Genomic DNA, 23,390 nt, shown 5'->3' with positions numbered 1-23,390 from the left:
ACTGGATTGTACACTTAAATACGGTAAAAACAAACAAGAAAACTTATCTACCATTCAAGTGAATGCTTCTTTTTTGAAACCTCTCACTTACGAAGGGAAATGAGGCCACAGCACCTTTTAAAACAAACCACTGAAAGACCTTGGGCCCATTCTAGGCATTACAGGGAAGACTTTATACACAAGTTTTAGTCCCAGAGTTCCTAAAGAAACATGAATACTCTCAAATTACTTTCCAATCTATATATGCTGTAATGTCTAAATGGAGCTGAAGTTTCCTCAGAGTCCTCTGAGGAGAGGACTGACCACGGGGGCTCAGAACAGCCCACCCATCATTTTACAGTCTTGTTATAGACTGAATGTTTGTGTCCCCTCCAAATTCATATGTTGAAGCCCTACTCTCCGATGTGATTGCATCTGGAGGTGGGACCTTTGGGAGGTAATTAGGTTTAGATGCGGTCATGTGGGGGGAACACCCATGATGGGATTAGTGTCCCTGTAAGAAGAGGAAGAGGCCAGAGCCCTTCCTCTCTCCATACGTGAGGACACAGCAAGAAGGCAGTCTTCCACAAGCCAGGAAGTGGGCTCTCACCAGCACCCAACCATGAGGCACCTTGCTTGGATTCCCCAGCTTCCAGACCTGTGAGCAATACCTGTTGTTTAAGTCACCCAATCTGTAGTATTTTGTTACAACAGCCTGAGCTAAGACAAGTCTACTCCCTAATGTATCTGTGCTTCCTTAATGTTTTAAACTCATTAAAACAGTTTCTGAAATGCCTCACTCATGAGCATGGTTTCAGGGCACCACAGCTCAGGCAGCCACCTATACAAGTTCTTTTCTTTCTCGTTGTCACAATATTAATATGGTAACAGTCTGGCACTCTCTCTCTCTCTCTCACACACACACACTCACACACACACACACAGAAGTGGCAACTGTTTTTTCCACTTTATGGGCTATTTCGGAGTTACACTGAGGAGAGATGCCAACAAGCTGTCATGGTTCGGAATGAAATGGTCTCCGGTTCACTGAGTCTCTTTTTTCATCTCAGATGAACAAAGGCTTTTCACTGAAGGAAAATCACCAATGCTGCTTGCACTCCAGTTGACTACTGATGCTGTATTTTCATCACCTGAGAATGAACTAAGAGTTGCTTCTCAAATGACTTGGAGCTCCTACAATAAAGTCTCATCAACTCTCAAAGAGTTTTGCTGTGCAATTGCTGACCGATGTAATCATTTTTCCCCCCTCCCTCAAGGCTAAATGTTCTGATGTGTAAGCCAATCTTCATGCCAAAGGTACGACTTACCCTCCTTTGGGCATCTTGCCTTCCCCCATTGGAAAAAAGAAAGCAAGCCTTGAGTTAGAAAACTATGACCTTTACCTAGGGTGGTGTACTTCTTTTGCATTATATAAAATTCTGATTGGTTTCCTTTAAAATTTACATAATTCATTTTTAAGTGTCAGTGCAAAATTGATGATTAATATCAACAAAAAAATAAAAACCTAATTTCCCTACTACAAAAATATGTTGGAAAACTTTTAACAATTAGAATAGTGTTACAATTAAAATATGAATAGCTCAGCAGATCAACAGAACAGAAATGAACACAAAAACATGGGATTTAATATATGATAAAGGTGGCATTTCCTATCAGAAAAAGAAAAATGAATTATTAATAAATGGTTGGGAAAACCAGCAGCCATCTGAAAAAAGTAAACTGAGATCCCTACTTCCTAAAATAAATTTAAGATGGATTAATAATTTAATTATAAAAATGGAAACTATAAAAGTACCAGAAGAAAACCTGGTCTGGTCAATTAAAAATATATATTTTAGGGTGGAGAAGATCTTTTTTCCTTTATGGAATTCAATTCAAAGGCCTTAAAAGAAGCAGTTGGTAAATTTACCTACATGGAGAAATGCAACATAATCCAAGTAAAAAAAAATGAATAATAAAGTGGGAACAACTCCAATTCTTACCAATGATAAGGGACCTATTTCATTTATATATAAAGTGACACAACTTGAAAACTAATAGCCCAATAGCAAATGATACAATAGTTCATAGAAACGTAAATATTGTACAACTGGCTCTTATAGACTCATGAAAAGATATTCAACCTCCTAAGACAAATGCAAATTAAAACCACAGGAGATCCATTTGTCACTTATCAGATTGCCAAAGATTAAGAAGTTTCATAACATACCATGTTGGCAAGGATGCAGAAAAATGTACTTTCATACCTTGCTGGTGACAATTATATATATTAGCACAGCTTTTATGGAAGACATTTGGGGCAATATCTATTACAAGTACAAATGAATACATATCCTTTCACTTGGTAATTCCATATTTAGAATTTTGTCACATGTGAGCAAAATAATGTTTGTACAAAATTATCCCTTGCACCATTGTTGCAAACAGCAAAATCAATAGGAAATATAATAGCCTGAACAAAACATGGGAGTATCTGTAAAAAGAAATACTATGCTGTTGTGTTTAAAATTATAAAAATATAGGAGAAACTGTACCTACATGGAGGAATCTTGAGACATGATTACATCAAAAAGCAAGGTGCATAACAAAATGTAAATATCTTATAATTTGTGATCTTAAAGGGGGGAAGAATATGAGAATATACCCACATTTGCTTTTTATACAAAAACAGAGTATTTCTGGAAGGAAGGGCACTGAGTGCCTCTGAGGAGGGAATGTGGTGGCCAGTGGCAGGAATTGAGAGGCTTTTTATTTTGCTCTTTTATAGCTTTTATATTCAAGCCATGTATTATTCATTTGAAAATTACTTTTTAAAAATTTCCTATATATATATTATTGGAATATAATTGCTTTACAATGTTGTGTTAGTTTCTGCTGTACAATGAAGTGAATCAGCTATATGTATACCTATATCCCCTCCCTCTTGGACCTCCTTCCCATCCCCCACCATCCCACCCATCTAGCATGTCACAGAGCACCAAGCTGAGCTTCCTGTGCTTTACAGCTTGTTCCCACTAGCTATCTGTTTTACGCATAGTAGTGTATATGTGTCCATCCTACAATGAGGTTTCACCTCACACTGGTCAGAATGGCCCTCATCAAAAAATCTACAAACAATAAATGCTGGAGAGGGTGTGGAGAAAAGGGAACCCTCTTGCACGGTTGGTGGGAATGTAAATTCATACAGCCACTTTGGAGAACATTATGGAGGTCACTTTAAAAACTAAAAGTAGGGGCTTCCCTGGTGGCGCAGTGGTTAAGGGTCCGCCTGCCGATGCAGGGGCCGCGGGTTCGTGCCCCGGCGTGGCTGGGCCCGTGAACCATGGCCGCGGAGCATGCGCTCCGGAGCCTGCGCATCCGGAGCCTGTGCTCCGCAGCAGGAGGGGCCACAACAGTGAGAGGCCCGCGTACCGCAAAAAAAATACATAAATAAAATAAAATAAATTAAAAAAACTAAAAGTAGAGCTGCCACATGACCCAGCAATCCCACTACTGGCCATATACCCTGAGAAAACCATAATTCAAAATGGAAATTACTTTTTAATGCAGTAAAAGTGTTGTGAGTAAAGCTGAAGAATTCAACCCAAAATTGAAAAAAAGAGACAAAGACCTAGAAAGGAGAAGGGGAAACGGTAAGAAAATCAGAGGATTGCTCCAGAAGGATCAACATTTGAAAACAGGGATTCAATCAAGAGAAAAGAAAGTTATCAAAGATAATTCAAGAAATTTTCCAATAAGTGAAAAACATTAAGTTTCTAGACAGGGAAGGTCAGGCCACTCTGTGTCCAGAAAAATCAATGAAAATAGATCAGTTAGACTACTTGGGACAAATAAAAGATACTAAAAGCTTTCAAAGAGAAGGTGGAAAAGTTCCAGCTTTCATAAAAGGCTGGAATTTTAGGAAGCAAGATTTTCAAAGTTCTGAAGAAAAAGGATTTCCAACCTAGAACTGTATGTTTAGCTAAACTATAGAGAGTATGGCAGTGGGGGCCTGGGGTACAACTTAGACACGCCAAACCTCAAGAAAATATATCTCCCATGCACCCTTTCTCAGAAGCTGCTGGCTAATGCCCTCCACCGAGATAAGCGATCAAGAGAGACCACAAGGAAAGGAAACACCACGGGATCCAGGAAAGAGAAATGAAGGGCATCTCTGGGGTGATGGACACACTTTCACAAGGGATGCCTTCAGGACGAAAGGATCAAACGGCAACCCTGAGGTTTTTAAACATAAAGAGAGGAAGGTTAGGCTTCAATTTGGGGTGAATCAGTAACAGGTGCATAAAGCTAAAAAAACAATTCTTAACTCTGGGTAAGAAAAAGGTGTATTGGGCTTCCCTGGTGGCGCAGTGGTTGAGAGTCTGCCTGCCGATGCAGGGCACACGGGTTCGTGCCCCGGTCCGGGAAGATCCCACATGCCGCGGAGCGGCTGGGCCCGTGAGCCATGGCCGTGTGTCCGGAGCCTGTGCTCCGCAACGGGAGAGGCCACGGCAGTGAGAGGCCCGCATACCGCAAAAAAAAAAAAAAAAAAGAAAAGAAAAAGGTGTATGAGGAAGGAAATGTCATTTAAATTACACATCTCAGCTATGAATGATTTTCACAGTCACTATAATCTAAATGTTATATATTAATCCAATTTAAAAAAACTATATTTACATTAGGAGGACTTTAGAAAAGAGTGTATGTGAGAAGTTTTAAGTTTTATAGTCTCATCTTCCACAGTATGAAGATAGGAAATAATATCCAAAGTCTGATTTTAAAAAAGTCAAGAAATGACAGAACAAGCATATTTTCTCAAAACACTGCCATTTTCACAGTCTAAGCCAGTCACATATCAGCATTTTCTTATGGCTCAACAACATTAGAAGAAAAAAAAATTTCTAAGTAGTTTCCTTTAAGGGAAAGGAATCAGGGAGAGGAAAGTAGGGCAGAGAGGTACTGTTTTCACTTACAGGCCTTATAGAACAATTTGACTTTTTAAAGTATACAAACACATACATACAAAATGTTAACATTTTTCATAGAGCCAATATTCAAGGTTTTTTACACATGAGAATCAATGATGGGCGAATCTGCACTGCCAATACAATAAAATCCATATTTCAAATACCACCTAAGAACACTCTATGGTTTTTAAGTTACTGGTGCTGGTACTGCCCACCAACTCCTACCTGAGGGTTGGGGACACAGACATCATCTGGCTGACCCCATTCATTAGGAGAAGCGCCTCAGACACAATGCCAGGACGGCCAAAGTCCTTGAAGGTTCGGCATTTGTCAGGTTTTCTCATTAAAATTAGAATTCCCAGTACTGGTGTGTTTTCCAGTACCTCATTCTCATGAGAGGTGAAGTTAGGGATTTGTGTGGGTTTGGAGGCAGAACTCGATTAAACGCAACTTGAATAGGAAACTGAGGTGATCTGTAGAACCAATGGCTTTGGGTAACCAGATTTTTAAAACAAACTGAAACTACTTATCCTCTCAGGGACAAATTCAATTTGTTAAAAAAAACTAGTTGCATGGTTACTAAGGAGTCACTGCGAAATCCCCATTTCCAGCTCTAATGCATAAGCAGCAGCCCCAGGAGCAGGGAAACTGGCACAAGCTTTTGAGGCTTACTCTCCTAGGTCACAGTGCTAACTGACATCACCATATGCCTGCTTAAATGAAAGTACACCGCTTATTAGAATCATTAACTCAAATTTTGCCAACTCATAAATAATGAAATTCCACAGATTTTTCTAAGCACCTTTGTGAAAGAACTTGCCCAAACTGAAAAGGGTTTTCTCCAAAAACTTTCAAGCAAAACTGAAGTTCCAGGAAGACATTTAGGCCTATGGCTTTGGATACCCCCTAAAATTACTCCCATTTGAAAAGCATGCACTAGGACATTAGTTATGTGCCCAGACTGAACAGCCTCCCGTTAATTTAATCCTTTCTGGTTTTAGCCAACAGTTCCTTTTATTGAACTGTGGCAAGAAATTTTTCAAAGCCCATTCTGTTAGAAATTAAGGTCCTTGGGTTTAAGAAGCAAGAATTTGGAATTGACTGGCCTAAGAGGTAGACAATAGTATCAATAGTTTACAAGTATTAATGTACTTGTAATTCAAATAAAAGCCTACAGAGAGATGGCATATCCAAAGTTGCTGTTTCAGAACACTGATCAAACTAGTAAGTGGCATACTACCTGAAACAATGGTGCTGACCTAGCTGAAAGTTCAAAAGAAAACCAGCTATAAGCTAAGACAAACAAATCTCTTGGACAAACTGTGACTTCTCTGTGAATTCTTATACACCACTCACTCCTAAAGGTTACTTGAAGGGTCTAATAATAAAAGGCATAGTTCTTGTCTAAAAACAAACAAGAAGAACGACAGAGCAACCTTTCAGCAAATGAAGGCTGGGGAGACAGGAAAGGAAGGGAATGACCGTATTATTTTACCTACATACTGAAACACAGAATCACTATGAAAGCTGAGCATGAAACTTAGTTCCTGGCATCCTGGTAGCCAAAGCATAAAAGGAAATACAGGGCTTCTCTGGTGGCGCAGTGGTTGAGAGTCCGCCTGCCGATGCAGGGGACACAGGTTCGTGCCCTGGTCCGGGAAGATCCCACATGCCGCAGAGCGGCTGGGCCCGTGAGCCATGGCCGCTCAGCCTGCGCGTCCGGAGCCTGTGCTCCACAACGGGAGAGGCCACAACAGTGAGAGGCCCGCATATGGCAAATAAAAAAAGGAAATACGATGAGGTACACAACTTTCATGACTGAGGAAAATAAGTCCCACTTTATCAGGGAAATACTGTAAATGTTTTTCTTTTTTTTTATTATTTATTTTTTTTAATTTATTTATTTTATTTTTATTTTTGGCTGTGTTGGGTCTTCGTTGCTGCATGCGGGCTTTCTCTAGTTGTGGTGAGCGGGGGCTAATCTTCGTTGGGGTGTGTGGGCTTCCCATTGCAGTGGCTTCTCTTGCTGCGGAGCACAGGCTCTAGGTGTACGGGCTTCAGTAGTTGCAGCTCGCAGGCTCTAGAGCACAGGCTCAGTAGTTGTGGCACATGAGCTTAGTTGCTCCGTGGCATGTGGGATCTTCCCGGGCCAGGGCTCAAACCCGTGTCCCCTGCATTGGCAGGCGGATTCTTAACCACTGCGCCACCAGGGAAGCCCCTCTTTTTCTTTTTAAATAAATTTATTTTATTCATTTATTTTGGGCTGCGTTAGGTCTTTGTTGCCGCGCACGGGCTTTCTCTAGCTGGGGCGAGTGGGGGCTACTCTTCATTGCTGTGCATGAGCTTCTCATTGCGGTGGCTTCTCTTGTCGTGGAGCACAGGCTCTAGGCGTGAGGGCTTCAGTAGTTGTGGCAGGCAGGCTCAGTAGTTGTGGCACATGGGCTTAGTTGCTCTGTGGCATGTGGGATCTTCCTGGACCAGGGATCAAACCCGTGTCCCCTGCACTGGCAGGTGGATTCTTAACCACTGCACCACCAGGAAGTCCCTGTAAATGTTTTTCTAACAGTGAACTGAAACATACACTTCCTCCTATGAGGGATTCTGAATGGCACAGCAAATACTCATCAGTAGTTTATTCAACAACAAAGATCTATTAAATGCCTTCTACTTTTCCAGGCTCTGTTCTAGGAGCTTGATATATATCAGCCAACAAACCAGATAAAGGTCCGTGCCCTGGAGAAGCCCATACTCTACTGGAGTAGATGGACAATAATCATAGTAGGTAAATTACATATGTTATTATGTTATGGGGAAAAGAAAAGGAAGTGCTAGGCAAGGGGGATCAAGAGAAAGCAGATTATAATATTGGACAGACAGTTGAGGCACGGAGATGGTGACATGTGAGCAAGGACACAGCATGAGCAAGCATGGAGATAAGAAGAGCACTCCATGCAAAGACCCTGAGAGAAAGCACACAGGCACGTCTAAGGAATAACAAGGGGCCAGTGCTGCCAAGCACGGGAGCAAGGCAAGCACAGGAGAGGACATTAGAGAGTTAACAAGGGAACAACCAGGTCAAGAAAGCCAAGGGGTTCACTGTAAAAACTTCTCCTCTTATATAAACAGGAAGCCAAGAGAGGGTTTGAGCAGAGAAGTGTCACATCTGACTTTTGTTTTTAAAGGACCACTGGTGAGAAGGGACTGTAAGGGCAGAAGCAGGGAGACCAGTTATGAAGCTACTGCAATAATCCAGGTGTGGGAGGGTTGAGGGAAAGGAGGAAAAGGTGACAGATTCTGGATATTTTTCTAAGGTAGGGTCAACAGGATTTGCTAATGGATTCGAGGTGGAGTGTGAGAGAAAGGAGAGTGGAGACAGCCACAGTTTGGGGGTTCTGCCATCTATCAAGAGAAGGAAACACCCATTTATGATAAAAACCCTCTAGAAAGTAGGCATAGAGGGAACTTACCTCAACATAATAAAAGCTATATATGACAAACCCACAGACAACATCGTTCTCAATGGTGAAAAACTGAAACCATTTCCTCTACGATCAGGAACAAGACAAGGCTGTCCACTCTCACCACTATTATTCAATATAGTTTTGGAAGCTTTAGCCACAGCAATCAGAGAAGAAAAAGAAATAAAAGGAATCCAAATCGGAAAAGAAGAAGTAAAGCTGTCACTGTTTGCAGACAACATGATACTATACATAGAAAATCCTAAAGATGCTACCAGAAAACTACTAGAGCTAATCAATGAATTTGGTAAAGTAGCAGGATACAAAATTAATGCACAGAAATCTCCTGCATTCCTATACACTAATGATGAAAATTCTGAAAGTGAAATTAAGGACACTCCCATTTACCATTGCAATAAAAAGAATAAAATACCTAGGAATAAACCTACCTAAGGAGACAAAAGGCCTGTATGCAGAAAACTATAAGACACTGATGAAAGAAATTATAGATGATACAAACAGATGGAGAGATATACCATGTTCTTGGACTGGAAGAACCAACACTGTGAAAATGACTCTATTACCCAAAGCAATCTACAGATTCAATGCAATCCCTATTGAACTACCAACGGCATTTTTCACAGAACTAGAACAAAAAATTTCACAATTTGTATGGAAACACAAAAGACCCCGAATAGTCAAAGCAATCCTGAGAAAGAAAAAGAAAAACAGAGCTGGAGGAATCAGGCTCCCAGACTTCAGACTATACTACAAAGCTACAGTAATCAAGACAGTATGGTACTGGCACAAAAACAGAAATATAGATCAATGGAACAAGACAGAAAGCCCAGAGATAAACCCACGCACATATGGTCACCTTATTTTTGAGGCAAGAATACACAATGGAGAAAAGACAGCCTCTTCAATAAGTGGTGCTGGGAAAACTGGACAGCTACATGTAAAAAATGAAATTAGAACACTCCCTAACACCATACACAAAAATAAACTCAAAATGGATTAAAGACCTAAATGTAAGGCCAGACACTATAAAACTCTTAGAGGAAAACACAGGCAGAACACTCTATGACATAAATCACAGCAAGATCCTTTTTGACCCACCTCCTAAAGTAATGGAAATAAAAATAAACAATGGGGACCTAATGAAACTTCAAAGCTTTTGCACAGCCAAGGAAACCATAAACAAGACGAAAAGACAACCCTCAGAATGGGAGAAAATATTTGCAAACGAAGCAACTGACAAAGGCTTAATGTCCAAAATTTACAAGCAGCTCATGCAGCTCAATATCAGAAAAACAAATAACCCAATCCAAAAATGGGCAGGAGACCTAAATAGACATTTCTCCAAAGAAGATATACAGATGGCCAACAAACACATGAAAGGATGCTCAACATCACTAATCATTAGAGAAGCGCAAATCAAAACTACAATGAGGTATCACCTCACACCAGTCAGAATGGCCATCATCAAAAAATCCACAAACAATAAACGCTGGAGAGGGTATGGAGAAAAGGGAACCCTCTCACACTGTTGGTGGGAATGTAAATTGATACAGCCACTATGGAGAACAGTATGGAGGTTCCTTAAAAAACTACAAATAGAACTACCATATGACCCAACAATCCCACTACTGGGCATATACCCTGAGAAAACCATAATTCAAAAAGAGTCATGTACCAGAATGTTCATTGAAGCTCTATTTACAATAGCCAGGACATGGAAGCAACCTAAGTGTCCATCGACAGATGAATGGATAAAGAAGATGTGGCACATACATACAATGGAATATTACTCAGCCATAAAAAGAAACAAAATTGAGTTATTTGTAGTGAGGTGGATGGACCTAGAGTCTGTCCTACAGAGTGAAGTAAGTCAGAAAGAGAAAAACAAATACTGTATGCTAACACATATATATGAAATCTAAAAAATAAAAAAATGGTTCTGAAGAACTTAGGGGCAGGACAGGAATAAAGATGGAGACGTTGAGAATGGACTTGAGGACATGGGGAGGGTGCTAGGGTAAGCTGGGATGAAGTGAGAGAGTGGCATGGACATATATACACTACCAAATGTAAAATAGACAGCTAGTAGGAAGCAGCCACACAGCACAGGGAAATCAGCTTGGTGCTTTATGACCACCTACAGGGGTGGGATAGGGAGAGTGGGCGGGAAACGCAAGAGAGAGGAGATATGGGGATATGTATATGTATAGCTGATTCACTTTGTTATACAGCAGGAACTAACACACCATGATAAAGCAATTATACTCCAATAAAGATGTTAAAAATAATAATAATAATTTTTTTAAAAGGCTGCTGAGAGACATAAAAGGGATCACAATGTGTGAGAGTTTCCTGTGGGTTTTCTTTTAGTTTTAAATTAATTTATTTTCTTTTGGCTGCACTGGGTCTTCGTTGCTGTACGCAGGTTTTCTCCAGTTGTGGCAAGTGGGGGCCACTCTTTGTTGTGGTGCATAGGCTTCTCACTGCAGTGGCTTCTCTTGTTGCGGAGCACGGGCTCTAGGCATGCGGGCTTCGGTAGTTGTGGCTCGCAGGGTCTAGAGCGCAGGCTCAGTAATTGTGGTGCATGGGCTTAGTTGCTCCGTGGCATGTGGAATCTTCCTGGACCAGGGCTCGAACCCGTGTCCCCTGCATTGGCAGGCGGATTCTTAACCACGGCACCACCAGGGAAGCCCCTCCTGTGGGTTTTCTTAAACTCTTTACTGTCCCTCAACAATGTAAGCTGAAGATATCATACATCTAATTCCTTAAAAGAAAATAGAAGTTAAAGAAAGTACAACATTCCAAGTACCCAATATTCTGATGGAAATGGTGTGTAAGATCCTTTAGAATTTCATGAATGAGCACTACTTCTCTGTTTTCATTAACAGCTGGGGCAGGCAAGTGCACAGGAAGAACCTAGATTGCAACATTCAATGTCACCAATCAAGGGTCCACTTGCAGAACAAATCTCAGCATTCTCATAAAAATTACAGAAACTATCCAGACTCTCTTGCCTAAACAGATGGCCCCCAAGTTTATACAAAGGGTGTGAGGGTAAACGTGGAGGAATGACCAAGCTCCCCCCACCCCGACAGAGTTCTGAATCTCTCCACCATGTAGATGGTGAATAACCAATCAAGGCACTAAAGTTCTACATCTCTCCGTAAGTATAATTATAATCTGCCATCTTTCTTTAAAGGATTCTGATTTTGTATTTTTTAAATAAGACAGAAATTTCCCAGTAAGAATATTAGCAAAAGCTCAGAAATTTCACTTGTGAAAGAAAAATACCAGGGAATATTTACTAGGCCCTAATAAATTTTAGTTTTGCCAAAAGGCCCCATCTCTACCCTTCTCTTGACAGTCTGCCTTTAATTGACTGCCAAGACCATATTAAATTCAGACAATTAAACAAAAGACAATGACCAATAAGATAGCAGTAACACATGGAAAATCAAGACATAAAAGTCCAGAGAGTAAGAAGAGTCATTTCTTGATTAAAATACAGATCTAGACCCTTGAAAAACCATGAGTGGAAAGTTACCGAATTGTGGGTACAGCTCTGCAGCTCATAAAAGATTAATCAGTCCTGTACAAAAATTAGACACTGTTTTCCATATCTAGGCAGATTTCTGAAGCATAACGTTTTCAAAATAAACCCTGAAATACAGATTTAATCAATTCCGAAAGCTGTTTCTGAATCAGCATACAAGCCATTAAACTTCTTTGAATTAAATAGTTTTCCACTATGGTAGATTATGTTGTTGTTTCAATTATTTGCCGCCCTCCCCATAAGAGGATTTTACCTCATATACCATGTGACTTATAGAGTCTCCAGATGGAAGTATTAATTATACTTTCCTACTCTTTTGTTAGTAGGCTTAGCCATGTGACTTGCTTCAACAAACTGGATGTGAGTGGAAGTATCATATAAGCAGAAGCAGTAATAGCCATGAATGGATTGGTCATTTCCTTTCTTACCCTTTCTTACCCCCATGAGATTCTGTCCCAGACTGGGTGGCTCATTTAGCCTGGATCTAGAGCAAAGAAGACCCTTGGAGCAGAGCCATAGCTGTCATGGAATGTGAACAAAAAATTAAAATATGTTGTTTTAATCCACTGAGCATCATCTCGTCTAAGTTGAGAAATGAAGCCAATGTTTTGTTTCAAAAAATGTTTCAATGCTCAATGGAATAATTAATACCCAGAGCAGCCTAATAAGGGTGGATGAATGTGTAGGTCTTAGTGCCAGTGAATTTTCATGCTAACCATCTGCATAAGAATATAATAAACTGAAAATAACATCTGCCTTTTTCTAATTAAAGTTTTTACTTTTATAAATATGTGCTTTAAGGGGAAGGGGAAAACTTAAGTTACTTGTTTGACTGACTTTTAGAAGACCTTGTTGAGAACAATAGTAGGTTCAAAGAAGATAAGGTTCAACAGCTCACCCTTCCACTGGCATGTAATTAATTAATCTCTAACTGATGTGGGGATAAAACAAGAAACAAGGTTACAAATCTAACTGGCATAACAGTCTCCTAGCAAAACAAGGAAATGTAACTGCCTGAGATTTTATGGGATGTAGAAATCATTCTTTTAAAAGTCTAGGTTAGGTTCATTTTCAACTTTTAGTATTAGCCCCTGCCTGGAAATCTTAACTCACCAGGTATAAGATCTGATGATGCAAATAGTCTTTCAAATGATCAATTAGAACAGAACTTCAGGAAAATTATTAGATCTCTCAAATTTTTTCCTAGAAGGTGAAGAAAAACAATGCCCAAAGTTAATACTCCTCTCATAGCTACTCTGATAAAAAATATACATGAATTCACTTAAAAACTTAATTTCTGAAGGAAAAATATTCAACACCACCTCTTGCAAATTTGCGATGAGGTCTTGGCAAGCTAGAAGTCCAGAGAAACTCAGAACACTTACTAAGACTAAGCTGACAGGTTGTCATATCCAGAGGCTGTGGTAAGAGTCTGTTTAATTAGGAGGGAACAGTGAAAACAAGGCAGAGTGAGAAGGTGCCCAGGGGAAGGTCAAGAGCAATTCTAAAGAACTCCACTCAGGCATACACTAAGTCAAGGTTTACAGACAATCCACAGCTTATCCAAGAGACTAGGAAAGAGATAGTGCTATACTCTGCCTTCAAAAGTCCTAAATCTGGGGGCCCACGGTTCCCTCCTCTAGGGTTAGCAAACCCATAATAGATAATCAGAAAAGCTGTCTGCATTGCTAAGTTCAAATCAAGTTAGGAAAAATATTTGATACAAAGCTACACCCAGAAGGTGTACATCAGCATGCATTTGGGAAATTATTCCATAATCGCAAAATAGTACAAGGTAACAACAGCTCCTTCTGCAAGACTAGTTTGTGGTAGAGAAGGCTCCACAAGAAATTAGGGCCAAGCTGCTGGGGTATCCTGTTTGGAGGCAGACCATGACAGTCTGATTTGGTTGGGTGGGAAGAAAGAATTTCCTGGGGACTCTTTTCCCTGCTCCAAATAGTGGTTTGAAAAGATGGAGGAAGCAGATGTTCAGCAGAACATGTGGTAGGATGTCAACCATTTTCTTCCCACATTCAATGCCCTTTTTAGAAAAATCCACCCATCCTTAGCCTTGGCTGCTCTGTGTTTTTTTTGGTTTGGTTTGGTTTGGTTTGGTTTTGTTGCGGTACGTGGCCCTCTCACTGTTGTGGCCTCTCTCGTCGCGGAGCACAGGCTCCGGACACACAGGCTCGGCGGCCATGGCTCACGGGCCCAGCCGGCATGTGGGATCTTCCCGGATCGGGGCACGAACCCGCGTCCCCTGCATCAGCAGGCGGACTCTCAACCACTGTGCCACCACGGAAGCCCTGTGTTTTCTATTTGATCCCAGACTCTCTGACCACAGCTGACTGGAACAACACAATGGTTCCCATTCTAAGAGGGAAAAAGGAGGCATAGGCTAAGCTGATCAGCAGGGAATGAGAGAGGGCTAGAAAGAGTTAATAACCACATGGTACAAAAAACTTAGGCTTGAAATGGGAGGTCATGATAAGCAAGGACTGTGCTTCCATTTTCTACCACGTGTGAGCTGAAACAGAGAAAGGTGGTCTGTAGAGAAACACCAAAGAATGGTGCAAATGCTAGAGACAAGATACTATGAGTGTCCAAAAGAAACCATAACTTCCAGCCCTAACTCCCCAGTTCCCAGGAAGACTGGCTGGGCTACCATGCCCTTGGGTTTCCACTGGATTCCTTCCTTCCAACAAATCCTTATTGGGTTGGTTGTTGTTCACTTGTTTATTTGTTTTGGTCAAATTTCTTATTGTTGATGTTAGTTTAAGCCAGTTGAAATGAGCTTCTCTTTTATGCAGCCAATAAGCCTTATTAGTTTGTTTTAATTTGGGGCTTATTTATTTTTAAATGCTTGATCTTAATAAACTTTTTAAATTAAAGAAAAACACACATACAGTAAAGTACATAAACCTTAAATATCATGATGAATCTTTTTTTTTTTTTTTTTTTTTACAAATGAACATATCCAAGTCATCAGCACCTAGATCAAAGATAGAGAACATCATCAAGGCCCCAGAAGTGCCCCCAAGCCCCTTCCTAGTAAATACATCCCTGTGCCACTTCTGCCCTATTCTGACTTCTGTCACCATCAAGTATTTTTACCTCTTTTTGGGTTTCATATAAATGAAATCATACTATATATACACTTATTTCTGAATTCTTTTACTCAATATAATGAGATTCATCATGTTCTGTGTACCAGTAGTTTGTTTTTACTGCTGTGTAGTATTTCATTGCATAATCATACCACACTTCATTTACTCAATCATAGATATTTGGATTGTTTCTATTATGTTTCTATTATTCCATTATAGAAACGGAAATGCTTGTAAATGTTTCTGGTGCGCATATGCACTCATTCCTGTTGGGTATACATATCTAGGAGTATAATTACTGAATCATAGGATGTAAGTTTGTTAAGTTTTATGGGTAAGTACAAATAGCTTTCCAAAGTAGTTAAACCAATTTACATATCTATCAGCAGTGTATGAGAGTTTGAGCTTTTCTATATCTCCATTTGGTTATCAGGATTTTTTTTTTTAATATTAGCCATTTGGGTGGGTATGTATTGGTATTTTATAATAGTTTTAATTTGCATTTTCCTGATGACTGATGATACTGAATGCCCTTTTGCTCAATTTAAAAATTATTTTTTGTTTTTCTTACTGATTTGTAGCTGTTCTTTACATATTCTGGACAAGTTTCTTGTTGGATATATGTTATGACAAATATCTTCTACTTTGTGACTTGCCTTTCTTTGCACTCTTCATTTGTACTGCTGAACGGAAGTTCTTTATTTTAGTGAACATGAGAACAGACAAAGTAGTACATGTTGCTGTGAGAAACAGATCCAACTCTCAGGGTCTACAAATACACTGATTTAAGGAAAGTTGACTAGTTAACTGAATGGGACCCAGTCTTTGCATAGGCCCTGTACTATAAATACAGTGTTACTATCCTCACTTCCCCCAAACCTTCAGCTACAAGGAGTCACCAACTCACCGGGTAGTATGCCCACAGTTTATCAAGGGTATTTACGTATCATACCCTGGAAACATTGTTATAAATGGTGAATGGTTTGCACCACCAGCCCTTAAAAGTCCCACAGCATGCTTCCAGCATAGCTCAGCACAATCAACGGTCCAGAGTATTCCCCAGAAGAGATGTTCAGAGCACAAACTTATGGTATCAAGAACATTTTTCTCCCCATCCCAGTACCCCCCGGGGGAAAAATATCCCAACCTCAACAGCCCCCCAGAGTTACCAGGAATCCTATTATCCTCAACAGCCTGTGAAAGTTTCCTTGGCCTGGGGCAGCAGAAGGTGCAACAGGCCTCTCCAACGATCAAATTTCAAGGAAGCTTGGGTAGGGCTCACACGTCTATTACCTCATTGATCCTCACAGCTCCTCTGTGTGGCACCTCTCATTATCCCCATGTTACAAGCAGAGAGAGGTTATTCTGCTCAGCCAGAACTGTGGAAGAGCATGCAGAGAAGGGAGAAGAGAGGTGGCGCTACATGCAGTTGGGGTTTCCTACTGGACCCGGGTCCCTGAGTCTGCCTCTGCCTTCTTACTTGCTCCCAGGGTTCTTCTTTGACCTACTGTGTGCCACCTGGGATCACGGCGCTTTCTCTGCTTCTCCGGCCATAAGCAAACAAGATAGCTCTTTTGAGATTTTTGGTGCCAGGGAGATTTACAGTCAGGAAATACTATATCCTAAATGTTCCTTCCTTTATCTTACCTCTCTTCTCCCTCTTCTCTCTCCCTCCCTCCCCCCCACACCAAGACACATGTAAACACCATGGCATGATTATATTACTCTTCCTTTTCAGACACACAGAGGCAAAAAAAACAAAAACAAACAAACAAAAGCAAAAAACATGCCTGGCAGGAAGCAGTAGACTTGAGACCCTACAGCCCAAGCGCCTAACCACTGCCCTTACTGAATCAAGTCCCTTCAGTGTAACCCATCCAAAAATAAAGGTTAGGAAATGGGGAAGAGATGGGAAAGGAAAAACTGCCCTGGGTCATTGAGGGTCAAGTAGAGAAAAGGAGATGCTTAGAATGATACAGTTTCCATGAATTCAGCACTCACAACCCTACCTGGGACCTAGGCTAAAATACATACATTGACATGTGACGAACAGCTTGAAGTCAGGACTCAAATGAGGTCAACTGATAAGCAGGTGATTTGGTCAACTTGGATGTGATGCCAGAGGTTTACACCACCTTCTCTTTGAAAGAGAAAGTTCCCAAGAAAATGATTAATAAACTGTATAAACTTCAAGCCCTTAAAGCAGTATTTCCTCCTTTTACAGGCAAAGGTGAAAAGTGCAGGAAAGTGACAGTTTTTCCCCATTGTACTAAAGGTACTTTACTGAATCTTTCTGGGCTGGCTAAGAGTCCTTAAGGACTTCTTACTCATTCTTGACTTCGACAGGTGAACCACTGGCACACCACTCCCAAAAAAAGGCAGAAATGAGTCCAAACATAGCAGCCCTCTATTTTTGAGTGAGAGATACTTTGGTTCTCTAGAAGATGTGAAAAAGCTATGTGAGCACAAGGGATTTCACCACAGAAAAACCAAGTCCTTCCAGTTAGCTTTTCCTGGTTTCCAAAGAGTAGCCTTTTGTTTCCTGAAGTTGGTTATATAAACAAATGAAAGAAACAGTTCTCTTTCTCTATTAGCCTAAAACTGATTAAAACTCTCCTGGAAAAAAAAGAGTCTACTGAATGTGGGGAGGATAACTTATAGTACTCTCAGGCCTCTAAGTTCATACATACAGAAGAAGGTGTGTGTGAAGAAGAGTGCTAAGAATCAACACCTGACTCACATACACACCTGACAGCTGGGGTCAAATCTTGTTAGGACAAATCTCTTTACAATCAAAATGTTTAAACTTCAACTGATGGAAGCATGAACTTCCTGATCGCCTGCAGGATAGGTTACCATTCAGTGGGCACCTAAACCACTATAAAAACTGATGAACTGATAACCCTCATGCAGATCTGGCAGCCTTAGTATGCCGCTGATGAAAGTATACACATTCATTCAACAAATACTGTTGAATTGCCTACAAAGTGTAACTTAGTCACTCCCCTCCCACTTGGCCACTCCACAAAAAGCCCCTTGTGTTCCTCAAGGCAGTGTCTCCACACTGTGTCCCCCTCCCACATGGCTGTCATTCTCAACATGATGAACGATTCTCAGACCCCAGTCGACAGCTTTCCCCTTTCCAACCTCCCCCAAATAAAAACATATCAGAACACAAGTAAGTTCATATGACTTTCATTAGAGAACTAGCCTTGAATTCTCTCAACATTAAAAAAAAAATTAAATATACACAAACTTTCATCACAGTGAACTATTTGAGTTGCTTCTCCCAATTGTGACTGAAACCCTGCCAGGGCTGAGAAATTCTGAGTTGTAGTAAGTAAACCTCAATCATTTCTCTCCCAGCCTTCTCTCCATGATAAGGATTCAGCCAACTCTCCTCCCACTCCTGAGTCATAATTCTAAAGGAGAGCAAAGGGTGACGTCTCCGAAGACAGAGAAGTCTTATTCTGCCCTCAAGGTCAGAAGCCTGGATTCTCCAAATACCCTTCAGGTTATGCCTCACAGGATTTAATCTTGCCGCCAAGAAACCAAACAGTAGCCACAAATACCTTAGAAGTATTTAAGACCAATAGTGTCTAAATAGTGTCTATCCCTTGGTCAGTAATACCCCTACAAATATTTAAGGGAAGACAGAAAATACTCACTGAGGAAGTACAGAGCCAGGTTGCATTCTTAAAGAAGCATACAATCCTTAAGAAGAAACAATTGAGAAGATAAAACAGGTGCCCTAAAGAGAAGCAGAAGGATGAATTTCAAAAGGCCAACAGAAAATAAATCAAAATAAACTCAAGCCCACCAAATCATATGTTAAGTTTCATCAAAACTACTTATTTCATTTTCTAAGAAATGGCAAAAACTTTCAGCATGGACACTGAAGCTTCACAATATCCAGCTTATCCCTGTGTGGACAACCTGTTTTTCCTTTAAAAAATTATGCACCAAGGGACTTCTCTGGTGGTCCAGTGGTAAGGAATCCACCTCACAATGCAGGGGACGTGGGTTCAATCCCTGGTCAGGGAACTAAGATCCCACATGCAGCAGGGCAACTAAGCCTGCATGCCACAACTACTGAGCTCGCGCACCTCAACTAGAGCCCACGTACCGCAAACTACAGAGCCCATACGCCCTGGAGCCCACCCCACAACTAGAGAAGAGAAAACCCGCATGCCACTACAGAAGAGCCCATGCGCTTCAGTGAAAGATCCCGCATGCCTCAACCAAGATCCCACGTGCTGCAACTAAGACCCGACGCAGCCAAAAATAAATTAAATAAATAAATATATATAAAAAATAAATCTTAAAAAAAAATTATGCACCAAGAACTCAACTCTTCTTTTACATTTTCATGTGGAAATCTAATTCCTGGCCAACTACAGAGCATGACCCATGCAAATTCCCCTATAAAAATTTCACAGTGAATAGCAAAAATCAATAGATTGATTTAACAAATTAGAAAAGTTGAAAGAGTAAGACAGCATGAGCAAAATTTCAGTCTTTAAATATACTGAATACTTTAATTCTCAGAACCAGTAGAGTTTATTCACGAATTTCCACTCTTTAAACTTTTATTAGTAGTAAATCTCTTGAGATGCGTCTCCTACCAATTAAAAGAAAAAAAACTCACAAGAAATGAATTATACAGCATGGAAAAACAGAAAAGCCAGACTAGTTAAGAAACTGATATAAAGTCTCAATGAATTCTTTCACTGGCCTACCTTTCCTATCTCACTGTGCCATAAAACAAAAAGAATACGAGCTCTCTTTGAGGTGCTCATCTTCATTAGTCATCTGGGGAATTCAACAACACACATTTACTCGAATGGCTAAAATAAGACAACAGACACTAACAAGCATTGACAAGACTGTAGAGCAACTAGAACTCACATACCACTATTGGCAACATAAATTAATAAAACCATTCTGGCAGTCCCTACTACAGGTGAACTGTGTGGCCCAGCAATTCCACTCCTAGATACTTATCCAACAGAAATGTATACAGAGGTTCATGAGAAAACATGCACAAAATTGTTTATAACAACACTGTTCATTATTGGTCCAAAACTGGAAACAACCCAATGTACATCTCCAGTAGGATGGATAAACAGTAGTACATTCACACGATGGAATACAATAAGCAATGAAAATGAACAACCCAGAGCCACATAAGACAACAACAGATCAATCTTACAAATAGGACATGGAGTGAGAGAAGCCAGACCCAAGAAAGGACACACTCTGTGATTCTATAAAGTTCAAAAATCTGACGAAAGTAATCAATGATATTAGAAGCATATCCTTTGGGCTACAGTAGTGACTGGAATGGGGTGTAATACAAAGATGATCAGCTTGGGTCTATGGTTCTATTTTGGGGAAGGGAGATGAGGGAGTATTTCATAGAAAAGTGAGTCATAACATCACATAATAGGGACAATTCCAGCCCCTAAAAAGGGCTACCCTTAAACACGTATTTTTTAGAGGAAAGAGCAGTTCTGTTAAGAATAATACAAAAGAGAGGGAGAAGGGAAGAGGAAGGGAGAGGAAGGAAAGGAGGAAGGATGAATAAATTCAGGCTTGATTTCTACCTATTTCTACCTAATTATTTTTTCATATTTTCCCCAAGGTCAAAGGGTGAACAAGTCGGAATTACCAACAGAAATCTGAACAAATGTAGCCAAAAATGTAATGCAAATATCAACAAATTTACATTCTTGCCTCTAATCAAGCCAAAAATTAGATAAAATAAATATCAAAAGGAGTTTTAACTGCAATATGCAATAAATGTAAACCAACAAGAATAGAGGTTCTTCTTGTGTGCTTCTCAGGGGATTAGATAATTATAAAAATGTATTAGTATGTCTCCTGAGACTTAAACTATGCCCCATTGGTCAATTCCATTAACTAAATGAATTTTTTTTTTTTTTTTTGGCTGTGCCGAGTGGCTTGCAGGATCTTAGTTCCCTGACCAGGGATTGAACCCGGGCCCCAGCAGTGAAAGCGCCAAGTCCTACCACTGGACCACCAGGGAGTTCCCTAAATGAATTTTTTAAAAAAGGAAAAAAACCACCCTAAAACAGAGCTACAGGGTTCCTGAAATATATAACTCTCTCCAATTAACTGATTGCTTCTGTAACAAAAGAAACATAAGGATACTTATTTCTGACAGGTTTTCCTGGTGTATACATCCATACACAAATATCCAGCTCAACAGTATATCTGTTTTAAGCTTCTTCATCAGTGAGAATATCATTTGCTTCCAGCATTCATACTTCAAATGCAAAACTGAAGAAAGGAAAAGGCAAACGAGTACCTGAGTTTAGAAGCCAAAGAGAGAAAATAAAAACTGCTGGATTATGTCACCTGCTCTGCTCACGCAGAGTACATGCTCAAGGCAATTCACACGCCTAGTGGCTGCAGTGTTTTAGTAAGAGCCTCATTGTCAGATGTCCCCCACTGAAGACAGTTCTGTTATTCTCCTTCACTGCCCCTCCCAAAGACACACACACACACAAACACTCCAACAAACGTGAGCGTTCCACCTGCCATGGCCTTGTCAAGTGTGGAACACGTTATTTAAAATTATAAAGGTAGGGACTTCCCTGGTAGCGCAGTGGATAAGAATCCACCTGCCAATGCAGGGGACATGGGTTCAAGCCCTGGTCCTGGAAGATCCCACATGCCGTGGAGCAATGAAGCCCGTGCACCACAACTACTGAACCTGCACTCTGGAGCCCATGAGCCACAACTAATGAGCCCGGGGGCTGCAACTACTGTAGCCTGTGTGCCTGGAGCCCGTGCTCCACAACAAGAGAAGCTACTGCAATGAGAAGACTGCACACTGCAACGAAGAGTAGCCCCCACTCGCCGCAACTAGAGAAAGCTGGCGCACAGCAACGAAGAACCAATGCAGCCAAATAAATAATTAATTTTAAAACAATTATAAAGGTAACTGAAAAGAGAACTAAAATTAATAAAATAAAAATAATATGATATCTAATAAATATTGGGAGGCAAAGGGGAGAGGAAGAAAAGAGAGGTGGGAGGTAATACAAATTCCAGTTCTTCCTTAGCAGGGAGTTAAGAGCTATTGTCAAATTTGTGAAACAAGTGTAGACTGTGGCAGGTTTAAAAAGAAGGCTGCACATGCTTTGACACTCTTCCCACCAAGTGGCCAGTCTATGTCCTCTCCCCTTGAGTCTGAGCAGGCTTTGTGACTGATCCAATCAACAGAGCTTGCTGAAAAGGAAGTTATGTAACTTCTGAGGCTGGGTCATAAAAGGGCAAGAAGCTTCCAACTCCTTCACTTGAGGCACTCATAGCTCAAGTTAATTGTGTGTGTCCTCTTGGAGGGTGTTTTGGGATGAGATTAGCATTTTAATTGGTAAACTCTGGGTAAAGCAGATTGCTCTCCATAACTTGTGGTCCTCATCCAATCAGCTGAAGGCCTGAATAGGGCAAAAAGATTGGCCTCCCGGAGCAAGGGGGAATTCTCCAGCAGACTGCCTTTAGTCTTCATCTGTAACACCAGCTCTCCTGGGTGTCCAGTCCACTGGCCCACGCTACAGGCTTTGAAATCACCGACTTCCACAAATGTGTGAGCCAATTCCTTATGATAAATCTTTCTATAAACATATATACATTCTACTCTTCTGTTTCTCTACAGACCCTGATTAATACCTGGAGGAAGGTGATGGCCATGTAAGCAGTGCAACTACCTTGGGCCAACATGCTGAAGCTGCCATGTGTAGGCACTCTAGTCAACAGTTAATGCTGAGCCCAGTCTGTCAGCCAACCCTGCCAAGGCGCATGGCACGGAAGCAAAGCCTTCCTGGACCCTCCAGACCAGCCCATTCACCAGGTGTGTGCAATAGAGAGACCTCAGTCAACACCACAAGGAGGAGAAGCGGCCAAGCCCTGCCTGAATCCTTGACCCACAGGACACATAATACCATGAAACAGTTGTTCAAGCCACTAAATTTTAAGTTAATTTGTTCAATGATAACAACCAAAAGTACTAAAAACAGACATAGTTGAGCTAGGATCAGAAAAGAGTAATGGGTTTTAGCTTTCATTTTAAACCCTTTTTTGTTATTTTCATTATTCTTACTATGTACAAATATTACTATAGAAATTTAAACAATTATAAATTAAAGAAACAACAGCAAATATGTTTAGCACTTACTGTGTACCAGGCAATCCTCAACGTGCTATGTGTTTTAACTCATTTAATCCTCATAATAACCCTGTCAGGGGAGTGCTTTTTATTATCCCCTTTTTATAGATG

General features: G+C 40.6%; 1 protein-coding gene across 5 annotated transcripts in view; it reads right to left on the bottom strand.

Annotated features, from left to right (window-relative positions):
- Positions 1-23,390, bottom strand: part of KANK1 (KN motif and ankyrin repeat domains 1) — a 191,831-nt gene that overhangs the window by 164,298 nt on the left and 4,143 nt on the right. Inside the window, exon 2 of one of the 5 annotated variants that reach the window (XM_082656041.1) lies at positions 18,754-18,836. The exons of the other annotated variants lie outside the window; for them this stretch is intronic. The gene's annotated coding sequence lies outside the window, so the exon portion shown is untranslated. The remainder of the gene's footprint in view (positions 1-18,753; positions 18,837-23,390) is intronic. 5 annotated transcript variants of the gene reach the window in all.

The sequence above is a fragment of the Grampus griseus genome, assembly GCF_964374135.1.
Source record: "Grampus griseus genome assembly, chromosome: 6".
Classification (NCBI taxonomy): Eukaryota; Metazoa; Chordata; class Mammalia; order Artiodactyla; family Delphinidae; genus Grampus; species Grampus griseus.
The sequence above is the reverse complement of the archived record's forward strand: the minus strand, read 5'-3'. Positions and strand labels throughout refer to the sequence as shown.